Raw genomic sequence first — 18,418 nt, 5'->3', positions numbered from 1 at the left:
GTCTGTGTATGAGGTAGCTTGTACTAGGTAGGTTTTTCCCAAAAGGAAGAAATACACAATGTAAAACTATAGGATGCTACAAACTGCCGCTTCTCCTTGTTGTGAAACTCTAAAAGACTTTTAAAATCCAGTTTCTAAAATAATCACGAGGAACAGAATACTAAGGCAGCCACGGACACCTCCTCTACGAGGTCTCAAGTGGCACTACTGTTTTTCCTGAACTTTGAGAAGAGGCAATTAGACAACTTCAGTTGGGTTCCACTGAGAAGCCAACAGAATCATTGAGATCTAGAGGTGTTGTGTTCCATTCAGCTATCGTGTTGTTAAGAACACAACCCAACCAGCCAACTTAGCCTCAACACACAACTCTTCTCTTCTAGTCAACTTTAAATAGTGGGAGGAAAACAATGAAACAACAAAACCCCAAACCCTAATAAGGTCTATGACAAGGCAAAGAACTATTCTATAGATAAAACCTCCACAAAGGTCAACTGACGTAATCCAGAGCTAGAACTGAATCATGTGGACTTCAGTGAATCCCAGACAGTCGTGTTAACACCAATTATTTAACATATTGTAAGCCCGCTAAGAAACGTGTCCCAAGCAACATCAACTGTGCCCCGTGCATCCCCAGGACTTACACATTCTGATTAAGTAGTTTCTAACCACATATGTTCTCTACTTTGTGGTGATGCTTTGGTACTATCCCTGTGGGACCTTGCCCGTTCTAGAGATAGGCCTTCTCCAGAAGATCGGGTTCTGTTTTACAAGATCGACATAGTCTTTTATCAATATGAAGATAAAGGGAGGCGACACGGTGCTACTTGTATGTTTAGAAATTGCTTCCTCCTTCAAGCTATTTTCAGAAAGCTCAGTCTGTCTTGCTTAATAATCAGTAGGACAGGTCTGAATCATCAGAACCTTGGCAATGCCTTAGCATTTAAAAATTTTTAACTACCTTTTAGGGGCAGGTCATGCTACTGAGTTATGACAAATTATCATGAGGGAAAACAAGTGTAGCCAGCCATTTAAAAATGCCCCAACCACTGCCTCTCCACAGAAAGACTAAACTACATATGGTTTATTACACAACAAATCCCATCTCTGTCCCCTGAAATTCTCCTAATTCCATTCATTAGAGGGGATTTAAAAAAAAAAGACTTGAAGAGCACTTTACAGCACCTCTCAGCTTTCCTATGAAATACTCAGCATTTTAAATGTTATGTACACATCTTTTTCTTGCAGTAAGCTAGAGACTGGCTTCAGAGTTTGCTGGATGAAGGGTAAGGACAGTAACCCATTAAAAACTAATCTAGAAAATGTCTTTTGGCAGAATAGCAGATATCCAAGTTAAAAATAGGAAGGTCAGTTTGTTTTGTCATCTTTTCAAAGTTTAAACTGCTCTTTGTTCCCTTCTAAAACGAACCTCAGTCACCACTCCTGAGTGGAGATGGGCAGAGGTGCCGGCCCCTGCTCCTCGGGCTTCTCAGCCGCAGCTTTCTTACTGCTGCAGCAAGGCTTGAAGAGATGAGTGTTGATGAGGACTTCCCCAAAACGGCCCTTATAGATGATTCCACAACATATTTTCTGTCTTTTCCAGTAGGTCAGATCTAAGAAGGAAAAAACTGAAGTTCTATTAGAGCTGGAAGCTGTCTCTGTATCTGAGCCCTCATCTGACTGGTTACTGTAGCATGGAGACTGGGCTGGAGAGGCACTTGAGGTGGTGCTGTGAGCATCAGAATTGTGGCGTTTAAATTCTTTCTTCAGTTTACTGATCTGGTTGCTTTTCATCCTGTTTCCAGATAGAATTTTCACTTTCTTTGGTTTCAGTGTTGTCTTTAGACTGGGGCCTGCTCTTGCATCTACCACATGATTCCAGGATTGTTGTTGTTGTTGTTGTTGTTGTTGTTTTGATCCTGCCTGCAACTTCTTCCATTTTTCGCAAGCAGCACAAGCAGCACACAGGCGTTGCAGATGTCTCCTGGGCGAGTCTCATGCAACCCAAAACAGCTCTGGAAGTCCTTTTCATTACGCTTACTGTCCGTGAACCGAGAGCTGGAGGACTTGGCTCTGCATATACAGCAGCCCTCTATACTTCGGTACATCTTTGGCTTGTGAAAACCAACATCTTTTCTTCTGGTTGAAAGCTTCCACGCGCAGCAGCGTCCCAACCTTAGTGGTACTTTCTGTATTTTGTACGTTTTAACAATTTTCACATTCTTAATTTTTCCAATGGAAGATAGCAGATAACTCATTCATGTTAATTTATTACATTTAGATGTTTTAAAATATTTAAAAATTAAACAGTAATTTATTATGAAACACAGAGCAATATCTCCAGAAGTTTTTTATCAGATTTCAAATGAAGTATATTTGTAGAATGAGTTATAGGCACAGAGATTATTTTGTGAATTATTTTAGGAATTAATGCGGAAGTTGTTGCTGCCTCTGTGTTTCTTTTACTGAAGAAAGAGGAGAACTTTATAAAGGGTTTGGGGTATTTAAAGGCCAGCGAGTGTTTAGTGGTAGTGTGAGGCTTTATCTAGAGCTTTGAAAACCATAAAGATTTAGATCTATTCACTAACATATTTCCCCAAGGACTGTACCTAAAGGCATGCTCCTTCTAGCTATTAGATTGCCCCGCAGTATTCCACCAGAGACTCATGAAAGCCAAGGGGTAGATTATCTGAATCATGGATTGCCCTTGAATTTATGTTCCTCCTTGATGAAAGCTCAGTAGGCTGTTTGTATAGCAACAAGTGTTGCCTGAAACATCCACAGAAGATGATTCCAATTGTTTGAGAGTCAGGATTTGTCACTTATTTGGCAATCTTCCAACCTATTGTTAGGAACAGATTAATCCTCTGATATTAATTCATAAAGCTTAATTTGAATAATTCTCTAGCTAATTTATTCATGAAACAGAAAGTTGACAATAATGAATTCAGCGTAGTGTTTTTCACATGTCATTTGTTGCTTTGATGTGTTCAAAAATAATGATGAAAATGGATAAATATTCATCCAGCACTTTTAAAATCTCTTTGATATATACTGACAATTCTAGCTATTTTAAAAGCTTTTCAAAGAAACATTTTTATAATCAGATAATTCATACATAAATTTAAAATACTATGTAAGGATCATGAAGCCTACATCTCTCCTAAATGATAAGAAACAAATCTATAATTTAAAAAGGACCATGTTTTAGAAAATCTAAAAATTTCAATTACAGTAACCTAGAAAATTATGTTGGAAACCAAAACTTACCTAAACAAATGAAAGAAAAAGATTATGTTCTAAGTATGTTGGCTTATAGACTTATTTAAAGAAAATTTTAAAACAAGGAAATTCAAGATATGGTGACTTCCTTTTTTACTCATCTTAATTAAATATATATAGTCAAAGCTGGCAATAAGATTTCTATGATAGAATTTTGTAGAGAAAGTAGTATCCACTCTTTTATTAATTATTTCATTTATTTACATTCCAACTGTTGCCCTCTCTCCTCATCCTTCCTCCCATGGTACCCCCTTTCCATTCCTCCTCCCCCTTACCTCTGAGAGGGTGCTACCCCCACCAACAGGTACCCCCATTTCCTGGAGCCTCAAGTCTCTTGAGGATTAGGGAATGCATCTTCTTGCACTGAGGCCAGACCAGGCAGTCCTGTGCTCTATATGTGCCAAGGTCTCGGCTCAGCTGGTATATGCTGCCTAGTTTGTGCCTCAATCTCTGGGAGCTCTCAAGCGTTCCAGTTAGTTGAGACTGCTGATCTTTCTAAGGGGTCGTCCTCCCTCCCCTTCAGCTTCTTCAATCCTTCCCCTAATTCAACCATAGGGGTCTCTGATTTCAATTCAGTGGTTGGGTGTAAGTATCTGCATTTGTCTCTGTCAGCTCCCTGTTAGGCCTCTCAGAGATCAGCCATGCTAAGCTCCTGACTGTAAGCACATCATAGAATCAGTAATAGTGTCAGGCCTCGGTGCAACCCTATGAGATGGATCCCAAGTTGTGCTGGTCACGGTCCCACCCTTCGTTCAGTCTCCTTTTTTTTTTTTTTTAAAACCTATCACTACTCTTAAATATCTATGTTGCTTTCCTTATAGCAAATATTGAAATATTGCCCCTGGTTACTTTGAAGCAATAGTGAACTCAGTGAGTGTATAAACTGCCTCAACAGGAGCCGCTGTTGCTCGTGCTTCCTTACTGCATCTGTCCCACAGGTTTCCCCTTGAGCAATTAGAGAAGGAAGGGATTTTCTGACTTCCAGTGCATCTGGCAGCTCAGGTTCCATTCCTTATCCTTTCAAGCTAGCTCCATTTCTTTTCTACCATCTAACAAGTATATGCAACAGCTCAGAGAGTCTCATGCTCTCTCACATTCTAGTGTGTCCCATTCTTCCTCTTAAGACAAAGAAGATGAACTGGGTATGAGAAGATTCTGAGATTTAAGTTATTCTATTTCATACTTATGATCACCATTTTACAATTGAGTGCATGGTAGCTTTTAATTTCTAGGTCTACCAAAAGAAAGAAAAATCCCAGTCAATGCCAATTTGTAATTTAGATATTTCACATCACTGCATTTGCTGTTAATGAAACTATGTTTTAGAGTCTGCCCAGAACCAGGAAAATCAACAGTCTGAAAGTAGACAGCAAATTTCCCACTAGCCTTTTTCCAATCTCTTTCCATCAAATGAAGTACTTCTCCTTACTATATTAACCACCTTTGAGGCCATAATTATCTTTGTTAAATGCAAGTGGAATAATTCCTTTGTTCAATCATTCATTAGAATAATGTCACTCTGAGACTTCAATAGACACAAATTTACCAAGTGATATAAAAGTTTCTTGTAGATTCATTGGCTTTTCTCTACATGATGCTAACTATTGATAAAGAGAGATATTACAATCCATAAAATCATCATTATATAGTTTTTACTTCTGAGTGTTCCCTGATTTTATTGGTTTCTTTTTGTCTGACATATATTCTTAACTTTTCCTTTTATTGAATTTAATCTTCATGACTCAGTTCAAATATTTCTTCCCTTTAGATATTATCTCTGACCCTTCTTTGAAAAGATATTTGTTCATTCTATTTGACCACAATACTTTGTACATATTGGGACAAAGACAAACTCTGGATTATACTTTTGATATTTGTGTTTGACAAATTTTGATCCTGAAATATATTTAAGGAGTTGAATTATTTTAACCCATTTTTTTATAATATCTCAAAACTCAAATACAGATATATTATGGACTGATCAATTTACAACTTAGCTTTTCATTGGATTTATTTTTAGTGATGTTTAATGTTATATATAATATATAATATATAAAATGTAGGCTAACATATTCAATTCATTCTGTTTCTGAACCCACATTAACTTTCAATTATGAAGCAATATTCAATTTATTTTTAAGGTAAAATTTTGCAGGATAGATATAATGTAGATGTAGGTATAGACATCAATAAGTGAGAATCATACTTTTCACATTACAATAATTATATTCAACAACAACTTATACTATAATTTACTAGTTCCATTTTACCAGGTCTAACTTTTATGATTATTCTTCAGTATAAAGCCCCTGTGACACTGGCTTAATAGTCTGACTATCTTAAAGCAAATTCAGTGCAGTTCTAGAAATACCTTTTTCCTGTAAATCACAAGGGATGCTCTGCTACGCTAACATGCATTTAAGCACCACATGTCAGTTTTAGCATGTTTTCTTTCTAAAAATATTTACTAGTCCTTGAATGAACACCAACGTTGACAAAAGAAATATCACCTGAATTTTTTTGTACATTTAAATATACATTAAGGAGTACAGTTCTTCCACTTCAAAAAGTATCACAAATATGTGACCAAATGGTAGCTGACAGGAGCCTGATATAGCTGTCTATTTAGAGGTCTGCCAGAGTTTGACATATTCAGAGGCAGATGCTCACAGCTGACCATTGAACTAATCAAGGGGTTCCCAATGGAGGAGTGAGAGAGAAGACTGAAGGAGCTAAAAGTGTTTGAGGATCCATGAGGAGAGCAACAATACCAACCAACCAGAGCTTCCAGGGTCTAAACCACCAGTCTGGGAGCACTTAGGGAGAAATCCATGGCTCCAGCTGTATATGTTAGGGAGGATGGCCATATCGGGCATAAATGGGAGAGGAGATCTTTGGTCCCATGAAGGCTGGAAGCTGTGTGTGGTGGAATTCGAGGGTGGGGAAGTTGGAGTGGGGGGGTAGGTAGGGGTACATCCGCAGAGAGGTAGGAGGGATGGCGATGAGTTAGGGAGTTTCTGGATGGGCAGGAGCATGGTGGAATGGGGTAAGGAGATAACATCTGAAATGTAAATAAAATATCCAATAAAAGAAAATCACAAAAAAGAGAATAACTTAGAGAAAACACCAATAAGTAAACAAGAAAAGAGAGTTCTCTTTTTCTTGGTCATGGAAGTATTTTAATACCTGTGACCATTGTGTTACATTTGCATTGTGTTACATTCATCTACATGGCCCTCACATTCATGGGGAATACAATATTATAGAATAAAAGACTGAGTTCCTGAGGGAGATATGCCCAAAAGTAAGTACAAAGCCACTTCAACCAGTTATGACTCCAACTCTCGCTAATTTTTTAATGTTATATATTTTTATATAACATTATATATTTTGTTATATATTATGAATAGCATTTTAATTGTAGTAAAAAACATGTTCTTCTGTTTCTAAATGAATTAAATTTCAATATTCATAAAACTATAGCTCCTTTTCAATTTGGTCAATATCAGTAACTCTTAGAGGTAGTGAAGAAATACAGTTTTCCAGTCTGAGTTTCTCTTAGTTAAAAGTTACTTTGTGAAGTATACATACTAATAAAGATTTCAAATCTTACCCTGATAAAGGATAATCAGTAATAGGAAAGAACACAATGGAACTAAGAAGATGGCTCAGTCAGCTGTGCACTTGCTGAACAACTTTTTGATTTGATTTAGGTCCTTGATATGTATATATGGAGCTGAAACTTGTGGTGTGCACCTGTAATCTTAGCACTGGAGGGGCAGAAGCCAGGGGACACCTAGTGATAGCTGGTCAGCTAGTCTTACCACGGTGGTAAAACCCAGACTCAGCAACAAGCGATAGTCTCAAACAAAATATAGAATGACAAAAAAGATACCTGATATCAGTCTTTGGCTGCCACACAACAGACAGACAGGCGTGCATGCACACACAAATGAATGCACACAAACATCATACACATATTCACACTCAGATGTGTTCACACCCAAGAACATGTATATACATACATGTCATCCATACACTACAATATCAAATAATATGATTAGCCTTTGAGTCTCTTAGAAACAGTATTTGAAGGACAATATATTTCATTATATCTCCAAGATCCAGAGGGAAGATAAACTAGAACTAAGATAGTATGAATAAATATAAGAGAAACAAAAGTAAGCATGACAAAGTTTTATATATAAGCATTAAAAAATTTAACCTGAAAGGTAAATTTAAAATAGTAATGTTTAAATTTATGAATCTCATTTTCCCACACAGCTATGTGTAACACTATTCTTCAGTGTTCATCAAGGTACTGTCTTTTATTTTACATTTGATTTGTTACATTGATTAGAAGTATATTAAATAAAAGAAGGCCAATATAAATTACCACTTATGAAAGATAAATATGGAGGTTACATTATTTTTAAATAATCCATAATTTTTGGAGGAGCATAGGCAATATTGTAGTACTAGATGAAATAATATTTTCCTTTTTCTTCATGATTAGCTCTTTGAAGATTTTAGGCAATAAATTTTGACCAAATTTCCACTCTCTTTGAACTTCTTGAAGATCTCCATTCATCCAACTTTGATTTTTTTTTTCTATTTCTAGTCCCATTGGGACTTAATGGATTTGTGAACTTCCAATAGACTGTGGTCATCCTACCAGAGCCAATATTCTTAAGTAAAACTGACTCCAAGCTGCTATCATTTGCCCATAGTTCATTGACTAGTCCACTCCTCTCTTTGCTTATATTTGTTTTCAGTTGAGTTCATTTGAGACTTGGGCCTGCTGTTATAATTTCTATGGATTTCTGTGCAGCAGTGTTGTTATGTCTCTGATATTGTAACCTTCTATTTATTTACTGCCTCCATCTGTTACAGATACTATTCCCTCTTCTGCCATAACCTGTAAAGGAGAGGGTGGAATATCCTTTTGTGTTATTGTTCAGAACCGAGCCTTCAAAAGTCTCTTACTATCTGAACATTGTTCCAGTTGTAGATGTATATTAATCAATATCTTGTTCAACTAGTAACATGTCTGATGAGGGTTTAGAGATGCATTAATCTGTGGTATAATAATAAATCATTATGAATCAATTTAATATTGTGTGTCTTCAACAACTTACTAGTACTAGAATCTTCTATTAAGTCTATAACCTCGCTAGCCACAGGTTCCTGGACAAACTGTGGAGCCATTGATGAATTTCATCTTGTGGAATGGGTATTAAATCTGATTAGAAAATAGTTGGTTACTCTGATGATAAAATAGTGTTTGACAGTCAAGTTCGGAATGATGCAATAGGGCCTGGCCATCAGGTTCTGAATGGTAAACAATAACAATAGCTGTAGACTGAGGAGTTTGCAGATTTTAGGGGATATCATTGGACAAAGTAATCAAAACTATAAAACCTATTATTGGCTCTGAGCTTTTCGTTTGTCAATATATAATATCTAGTAGAGTCATTGTTCTTCCATTATAGGATAACTACACTTAATTTGATAGATAATTCAATAGATAGATAGATAGATAGATAGATAGATAGATAGATAGATAGACAGATAGATAGATGGGCAGGCAGATGAGAGAATAGATATGCTAATATCCTCAAAGAAAATTTAAAGAAGCTTCTATTCCAATAGATATTTTGAAAGGTTTTCGGATCATTTGTCTCTCCAAGTATTACACATCATTTCCATCCTAATTTAACCCTTTTATTTCATTAACCCTCTTCAATCGTCTATGGCTCATTACTGATTTCCTGTCATTTTATTCTATGCACTCACTTGTAAGCATTATTAATTAATTTATTTATTTGAAATGAATTGTAAAGCACATTTGCATTACTGTTGTTTAAATCCTCAGGCAATAATATCCCTCACTGTCCTTTCCTTTCTTAATATTACCTTAAATATTCTTTAACATACTCTGCATACTACCAAAGGGGAAAGGTAAACACTAATTCAGATACAAACTCTTTGCTCTACAATAGTGACCTGTGTACATGACACACTAATGCAATAGCAACACAAGCCTATGAGGCTATACAATCAATATATGATTAAAATAAAAGCCTCCTCAATTTGACATTTGATTCATTAATTTGATTAGAAGTATTTTAAATAAAAGAAGGCCAATATAAATTACCACTTATGAAAGGTAAATATGGAGGTTAGGTTATTTCAATGCAATGGAACTCATCCAGGGTACTGCTTAGGCAGCAAACAACCTGAAATTAGATAGGTCTGGGATCTAGGAAAAACCCAAATGCTACTGTTATATTAAAGGAATATAGCAGTAAAATGACTGCTAATGACAATTCTCCAAACCTATAAATCAGTTTTTCACTTAGCTATCACCACAAAAGCTTCCGGTTAGGGAAGATGGGAACAAATACAGAGACCCAAATCTGGATGCTTTATAGATCTCAGAATATTCAGTAGTAAATGGGAAGTCTCCATCAACTCCCTCCCCTCAGGACTCAGGAAATTCTAAAGAAGATGAAGCAGAAAGAGCTACTTCAAATGGAGGACACAAAGGATATAAGATCTTCTTAACCCAACAGAACCAATGCACATAAGAACTCACAGAGACAGTGGCAGCACACACAGTCTTGCTTGCATAGGTCTAGGCCTGTAAGTTCTCAGTGCTGAAAAGGAAGTAAACACAAGCCCATCTCTAACCAAAAAAAACTTATATCCAATAGATAACCATTCACAAATGAAAAAGTAGTTGTTTTCAAACAGCGTCACAGGGGATATGAAACATTCTTAAAGCCAGGCCCCATAACTATTAGGACATGATGAACACACAACAAAATTAATGTTATTTTTGGATGGTCTTAGTCTCAAGACTTTATCAAGTGTTTTTCATCCTTCCCTCCCTTCCTACCTCCTTCCCTCCCTCTCTCCTGCCCTCCCTTCCCTCTCTCCCTCCCTCCCTCCCTCTCTCCCTCCCTCCCTTCCTACCTCCCTCCTTCCTTCCCTCCCTCTTTCCCTCCCTTCCTCCCTTCCTCCCTCCCTCCCTCATTTCCTTTGTTCCTTTCTTCCTTCCTCCCTTCCTTCCTTGCTACCTACCTTGGATTTGGGTAGGTAGAGAAATGAAAAATATCTGAAAGGAGTTGTAGAAGGGAAACCATAATTAGAAGATATATTTTAAAACATTTATTTTTCAAATACAAAATAAAATATATAAGAAAAATAATCATTGAGATTCATGGCTCTTTGATATGCTCCTGCTTCTGTTGTCTTTTGGGTCTCACGTGTCTTGTGTGCCTGGGTGCTCATGTTTTTCTGAATGCTCACAAAACAAACAGAGCTTATATGCACCTGTACAACTTGATTGTACTAGTAGAAATAGTTTTGAAATTACCTGTGCCTGTCTCACTTCTGGAAATTGTGAAACAAAGCCCTTGTGGTCATACTTTGGAAATCTTTCCAGTTATCAGAGCTGATATCCATTAGCTCTAACAGCAAATTTTATCTCGTCAGTGCCATCCCTTTATAATTCATGATCAATGGTCTGTATTTGATAGCTATTATAATTGTGAAAATACTTGCATTGAAAACACTAATTCATCTAGGTTCACTGTATATTACTTTGAAAAGATTTCCTCAAGAATTGTATCACCTATGTATAATTCACATTTTGACTCAAGCTCAGTAACATTTTCTGCTCAGTAACATTTAAAATGTTCATCATCTGATAAAGTTGTCTTGGGAATGGAGCAGCTAGGGGCTTTCTTATACAGTTGATGCCCTCATGCTCAGCTCTCTTTCCCTGGTGAGCAATACTGCTTTTCTTACAATAGATTACAAAGACATATCAAAATACTTTTCCAAGTTGTGATCCCAAATGGTATGATATTGGCATGAGTCCAAATTACACTGAAAAGTATCATCTACCAAATTTATTGGCAAAGAAAATACTATTCATTATTATTTAAATAATTGTTTCTCAGACTTGAAATTGTTTGAGATGGCTAAAGAATAAAATAGGGCAATATTTCCTTATAAAAAACTAAACAAAGTTGATAATAAATCCTACATCGACTCTCAATGAACGATAAGTCTGACTTATCTGACAGCACACCTGGAAGGGATGACTTAATTACACTTCGACTGTTCTCGTCATGGCCAAGCTCAACACACATGAAAAATCAGATGTTTTTGAAAAACAAACTGATGATTTATGTCAGTTTGATGATATTGATATTGACAGCTAAGTAGACATAAGTAACTGTCAATCACAACAAAATACACATTGTATCCTCTCTAAAGCTTCCTGAACATTTCTTACAGGCATTTTTTTCTAGCCAGACCACTCTGCGAAAATAACACTTTAACTCACATCACCAGTAATAAGACTCACAAAGGTGTCTTGTTTGTTTATTTTCATTTTTAACTTCTTTTCTTTCCTTTAAAATATGTGCTCTCATGGCAATACTTGACAATGGTAAATACCATTACAGTTCAGGATGACACCTCATCTTATTTGTCTTTGCCTTATAGATAAAAAAATAGATTTTAAATTTCCTTAAGGGTATGTTTTTGCTTATGTAGTTATTAGGTCTTATGGATAATTCCACCATAGGTATATTTATATGTTTTTATAGACATGTATGCTTTAATTATGGAAATTAATTGTTGAGTCAGCATGCAATACATACGTTCAAAACATGTTTTCAATTTCTTTTCTGAATTATCTGACTAAATGACCTATTTGAGGGCTCAATTTGATTTATAGTCTGAACAGACTATAGCCCATGTGAACACCCCACATGTCCTAAATGATAGGAAAGAAGAGCGGGGTGGGGGAGAGAGCAGGCAAAGACGAAAGGAGTGACAACCTGTCTATAATCTGATCAGATCGTAATTTTTATTTTTGCACACACAGGTTATATACACAAAAAGGCAGGATGTGGGGAAGGGGATGATGCCGGAGTGTAGGTGTTCAGGGGGAGTATAGGCATCTTCCAGGACAGTCTCAGCTGGGTGAAGGTTCAGGGGACAGACCACTATGACTCCACCTATGATTCACTTGTCTTTATCTAAGTTGGTACTATCCACCAAGGTTACCCATCTACAAGGCCTTATGACTAGGCTTGGCAGCCTTCCACCAAAGCTGTCTGTTTACAATAACTCCCAGCTATCTGTTTCAGTGATTTTCAACAGAGACACAAGACTTGGTGCTAGTAGGCATGTATGTCAAACCTATTGCTGATTTTAGGCCTATGGCTGATTTTAGGCCTTCAGTGTATAAGCAGGGCTGCTACCAACAATTCCCCCTCTCTCCAAATATAGAAGGACCATGGTGGAAATATAGAAGGATCTAGCAAAGGTCAGGATAGCGGCCTGACCTCCAGTAATTAAAGGGGACCTTGTAATGACTCCAGTCCTCCTGTCATTGTTCAGTGAGGCATGAGCCATACCCATCCTGATGTCTTTTTCCTGGAGAGGGGATACTTTTGACATCAACCCCTATGCAGTCAGGCTTGTCCCTCAAGGAACCCAGAGAGATATCTTTAATTTTTATTTATATTCCCTTGCAGTGCTTAGCCTCGCAGCCTAAGCAAGAATTCAGATCGCCAGTCAGAGGGGGTTCTGGGTGGCTCTTCTCTGCTTGGTCTAGGGACAGGCGTCCCCTCTTTTAGGTTGAGTGGAGATGGGTTTTGGGCACACCCTGGATAGAGTAACAACCTCGTCTTGAGTCTCGTGGTCCTCCATAGCTAACTTATGATAATGTATTTGAATTGGTTTTGCTATCAAATTATCTATCTGTTGTTTCACAAAATTAGTAAGCCTATTAAGGCCCAGGACCAAAAGTAATAAGCAGAAGTAACTCAATTAATGGTCTCAAAATTGTAGGAAGTATGGTTGACAACCATGAAGATGTTGAAAACCAATTCTTGTACCAGCTCTCATCTTTCTCTTTCTCTCTCTGACTTTTCTCAGGGCCTTCTCTAACCTTTTTCATGCTCTCTTTAACCATCCCTGTCTTGTCTATATAAAAACAACATGCTTCTTTAAAGGCTGTACACAGTCTAGAGCTATACACAGTCTTTTCTATTGTAAAAGGGTAAAGTCCAATAAAGTTCTTTGTATTTTTGGAGATCATTTCAGACAGCAAAATGTGGGATTTCTTCAGATTAGTGATGTCAGTCTCTAGCTGTTTGATGTCCTTGTCAATGGCCCATCGAAGGTCTGAGTAGTATAAGTCTGGAGGCCAGCATCAGGATTAGAACTTCCAACAGCAAACACCATGGGTGATTCATTTTTACCTGGAAAGGAAAAAGAAGGGAAATCTCAGGGAGATTTCTCTTCCCTGGATGTCAATTGTTATTCATCTTAATTATAATTGGGCCTGGCTTTGTGGGAGTATCTATTTATTTCATTAATCTTTTTGGCTGCCATTTAGCTGTGCCTTCTCTGGTATCAAATGGTCTTATCAATCCTTGGTCCCATATGAGAACTGGGTCTGGGTTATTCCATTTTAAAGGTAAGAGGGTCCTTCTACGTAGTTGTGGCATAGTTTTTATTAGTCTCAGCATGCCAGAGGCAGTCAGCAGTAGGTTTGCCATGAGCTTTCAGATATAAAAAATTAAAAACGAACAAGGCATGATGAAGAGTGTTTAGGGGGACTCCTTCTGGGGTGTAACTCCCCCTCTTTTTGTTTTTAAAAGCCAATTTTTTTAGAGTTCTTAGTAAAACCAGGGCTTTCCATTGTTTTGTTATTATTGAAGACCAGCCTTAGTCTGTGGTGATCTGATAGGATGCAAAGGATTATTTCAACATTTTTACATCTGTTGAGGCCTGCTTTGTGACCAATTATATGGTCTATTTTGGAGAAGGTACCATGAAGTGCTGAGAGAAAGGTATATTCTTTTCTTTTTATGATGAAATGTTCTAGAGATATCTGTTAAATCCATTTGGTTCATAACTTCCATTAATTCCACTGTGTCTCTGTTTAGTTTCTGTTTCCATGATCTGTCCATTGCTGACAGTAGGATGTTGAAATTACTCACAATTTTTGTGTGAGGTGCAATATGTCCTTTCAAGTTTAGTAAAGTTTCTTTTATGAATGTAGAGCATGTAGAGCATGTAGAGCATAGCTGTTCAGAATTGAGAATTCATCTTGGTATATTTTTTCTTTGACCAGTATGAAGTGTTCTTTCTTATTTTTTTTGATAACTTTTGGGTTAAAGGCAATTTTATTTGATATTAAAATGACTATTGTTTCTTGGGACCATTTGCTTGGAAAATTGTTTTCCATTCTTTTACCCTGAGGTAAATCTGTCTTTGTTGCTGAAGTGTACTTCCTGTATGCAGCAAAATTCTGGGTCCTGTTTACGAATCCAGTCTGGTTAGTCTCAGTCTTTCTATTGAGGAACTGAGTCTACTGATGTTAAGAGATATTAAGGAAAAGTGATTGTTTCTTCCTATTGTTTTAGTTATTATAGGTAGAATTATGTTTGTGTAGCTATACTCCTTTGGTTTTGTTGGAAGATTACTTTCTTGCTTTTTCCAGGTTGTAGTTTCCCTCCTTGTGCTCAGGTATTCCATCTATTATCCTTTGTAGTACTGGATTTGTGGGAAAATATTGTGTTAATTTGGTTTTGTCATAGAATATCTTGGTTTCTCCATCTATAATGATTGAGAGTTTTGCTGGGTTTAGTAGTCTGGGCTGGCATTTGTGTTCTCTTAGCGTCTGTCTAACACCTGTCTAGGAGCTTCTGGCTTTTATATTCTCTGGTTAGAAGTCTAGTGTAATTCTTATAGATCTGCTTTTATATATTACTTGACCTTTTTCCCTTACTGCTTTTAGTATTTTTTCTTTGTTTTGTGCATTTGCTGTCTTGATTATTATGTGATGGGAGGTATTTCTTTTCTGGTCTAGTCTATTTGGTGTTCTGTAGGCTTCTTGTATGTTCATGGACATCTCTTTCTTTAGGTTAGAGAAGTTTTCCTCTATAACTTTGTTGAAGATATTTACTGGTCCTTTAAATTGGGAATCTTCACTCTCATCTATACTTATTATCTTTAGGTTTGTTCTTATTGTGTCCTGGATTTTCTAAATGTTTTGAGTTAGGAGCTTTTTGGATTTTGTATTTTCTTTGACAGTTGTGTCAATGTTTTCCATGGTATCTTCTGCTCATAAGATTGTCTCTTCTATCTCTTGTATTCTGTTGGTGATGCTTGTGTCTATAACTTCTGATCTATTTCCTAGGTTTTCTATCTCCAGGGTAGTCTCCCTTTGAGATTTCTTTATTGTTTGTACTTCCATTTTTAGATCCTGGATGGTTTTTGATTAATTCCTTCACCTGTTTGGTTGTGTTTTCTTGCATTTCTTTAAGGGATTTTTGTGTTTCCTCTTTAAGGGCTTCTGCCTGTTTACCTGTGTTCTCCTGTGTTTCTTTAAGGGAGTTACTTATGTCCTTCTTAAAGTCCTCTATTGTTATCTTGAGAAGTGATTTTTAAATCTGAATCCTGCTCTTCCGGTGTGATGTGGTGTCCAGGGCTTGCTATGGTGGAAGAACTGGGTACTGATGATGCCAAGTAACTTTGGCTTCTGTTGCTTATGTTCTTGTGCTTGTCTTTCACCATCTGGTTAACTTTAGTGTTACCTGCACTCACTGTGTCTGACTGGAGTCTGTCTTTCTAGTTATCTTGCTTGTGTCAGAACTCCTCAGAGTCCAGTTGTTTTTTTAATCTTGTGATCCTAAGCTCCTGGGTGGAAGAACTCCTGGGACTCAGGCCGCCTCTAGGATACTGAAATCCTACTGCTCTAAGTGCAGTTCTTCCTCTAGGATGGCTCAGGATACAGTGTTTCCACAGGAGCAGACCAGCTGTGTGTCCACTGCTCTGAGTGCAGTGGCTCCTTTAGGATGGCTCAAGATACAGTGTCTCCACAGGAGCAGATCAGTTATGTGTTTGCCCCAGCCAAAACTGCCAGATGAGGGGTGGAAGGGAAGTGGTATTCCAGAGGGTCAGGATTTGGGTGGCTGATGGGTCCTAAGCACCCCTGGCTTCCAGTTGTAACTCAGGGGCTTAGGGAGTGGGAAGTTCCAGTAAATGATTAGCTCACATGTGGGCATGGTTTCTTGAATCTTGTTGGGCTGTTGTGATTCTCAGGGTTCCAGAGAGACTGGAGTGAAGGAATCTTGACTGAGCTTACTCCATGCAACACCAGGTGAGCACAGCAGGGCCCCGCCTGGCTGGGGAGTTTTCACTCAGTCTGGTAGTTCTGTGGGGGTGCAGAGCTCTTGGGTTGGGGATCCCTGGGACAGGAGGTGTCCAGGGACTGACTGGTCTCAAGCCCTTTGGCTCTCAGACTGCTGAGAGGTCGCAGAAGGACCAAGACTGGGCACATGACTAGTTGGCCCACAGCTGAGAGAAACGAGGAGGGTGGGAGAGAAGAAAGAGGCCCTGGCAGCATCCTGCAGGAGGGACTCAGTTATTGTACTCGCTTAGCAGACTTGGTGGCCTGGCTAGTTTGCTTGAAGATGTGGGTCCTCATGGCTGGAATGCAGAGAGGTCCTCCATGTGAGAAGTTAGGCTTGGCAGCTGTAGAGGCTCAGCATTAAAGACCTGCTCTGTGTTTTCCCACAGCAGGCCCCAATGACATGAGAAAGTCCTTGGTTCCAAAAGGGTTTATTTTCTTGACAAATGATAGATGGATCTGGATGTATCCCTTCCCTCATGAAACTCAGGGAAGACCTGAATTAAACATGGAGGGAGAAAGGGGGAAGAATCTGTTGAAGGATGCTTTATTGGCTCTGTCCTCTGGCCTTCATTAGTATGTAAATCTCTCTAGGGCCTAAGGCCTGTAGTGATGCCCTCTACCTGTGCACTTTGGGAGGTGTTCTAATGGCCTACGTGACTGAACAATGTAGGTCCATGGAGACTAGACTGCATGTCACAGGACCCTGGCTTCTGGAGGCATGGTTGAACACCTGCCATTTCTTCCTTGAAGTCTTGAGGTTCCAGGCCCGTGCCCAGCCAAAAACCAAGACACCCTTATGCAGTCCTACAGGAGGGGGTTCTTACCCACTGCTCTGAGTGCAGTGGTTTCTTCTACAATGGCTTAGAATATGATGTTTCCACAGGACCAGATCAGCTAGGTGTCTGCCCCAGTTCAAAAGGACCAGATGGGGGATAGGAGGGTGGAAGGGAAGTGTTATTCCGGAGGGGTAGAGTTTGGCTTGTTGATGAGTCCTGAGCACCCCTGGCTCCCAGTTGTAACTCTGGGATGTATGGAGTAGGATGGGGTGCTTACCCAATGCTCTGAGTACAGTGGCTCCTCTAGGATGGCTCAGGATATGGTGTCTCCATGGGAACAGACCAGCTAGGTGTCTACCCCAGCCAAAAGGACTAGGCAAGGGTCAGATGGGATGTGGTATTCCAGAGGGGCAGGGTTTGGGTTGTTGATGGCTCCTGAGCACCCCTGGCTCCCAGTTGTAATTCTGGGGCATGGGGAGTGGGAGGGGGTTCTTAACCACTGCTCTGAGTGCAGTGGCTCCTCTAGTATGGTTCAGGATATGGTGTCTCCACAGGAGCAGACCAGCTAGGTGTCTGCCTCAGCCAAAAGGACCAGGCAGGGGTGTGTGTCTCTATGTTATTCTTAATGCAACTTTTGACTGTTTGCCATGAATGTCTTCCTGGGAAAGCTTAGGCTCAGTAATTTAAATATAACCATCAAGAACCTTGGCACCCTACCTTGTCTCTTCACTATTTGGCTTATAAGTCAAAACTAGAGTTGAAACCTGCTGCTTTTCGTGAAATGTGAGAGCTTACTGTTCTTGAGATCACCACATAGAGTAAACTCTACCTGCTCATCTATAACAAGAAGGAATTTCAGTTTATCTCTGTGGTGTTGACAGCACACTGCCTGTGGTTTCCACAACATTCTGCTTATTGCTTACGGAACAATTTAACTGGTTCATTATCTTCTATTTTTTGTGGAGCTATTTTGCTGTGTTGACAAAATATTTTTGACTGTTACTCTCAATCTGTGCAATGGCTCTAGGAAGTCAGGAGCCATAAAATCTGCAATAAGAAAGTTAATGCATCAGCAAATGTCTTTAATGTGGGGCCCCAGGGAACAGGCTAACCCAGGGGAGCATAAGCTGTG

General features: G+C 38.6%; 1 pseudogene; it reads right to left on the bottom strand.

The window, feature by feature from the left end:
- Nucleotides 1-1,431: 1,431 nt before the first annotated feature.
- LOC114638526 lies at nt 1,432-8,487 on the bottom strand (annotated as a pseudogene).
- Between the last annotated feature and the right edge of the window lie 9,931 nt (nt 8,488-18,418).

The sequence above is a fragment of the Grammomys surdaster genome, unplaced genomic scaffold (genome assembly GCF_004785775.1).
Source record: "Grammomys surdaster isolate TR1022 unplaced genomic scaffold, NIH_TR_1.0 125604, whole genome shotgun sequence".
NCBI classification, from domain to species: domain Eukaryota; kingdom Metazoa; phylum Chordata; class Mammalia; order Rodentia; family Muridae; genus Grammomys; species Grammomys surdaster.
Note: the sequence above shows the minus strand (reverse complement) of the source record. Positions and strands in the feature narration are given on the sequence as shown.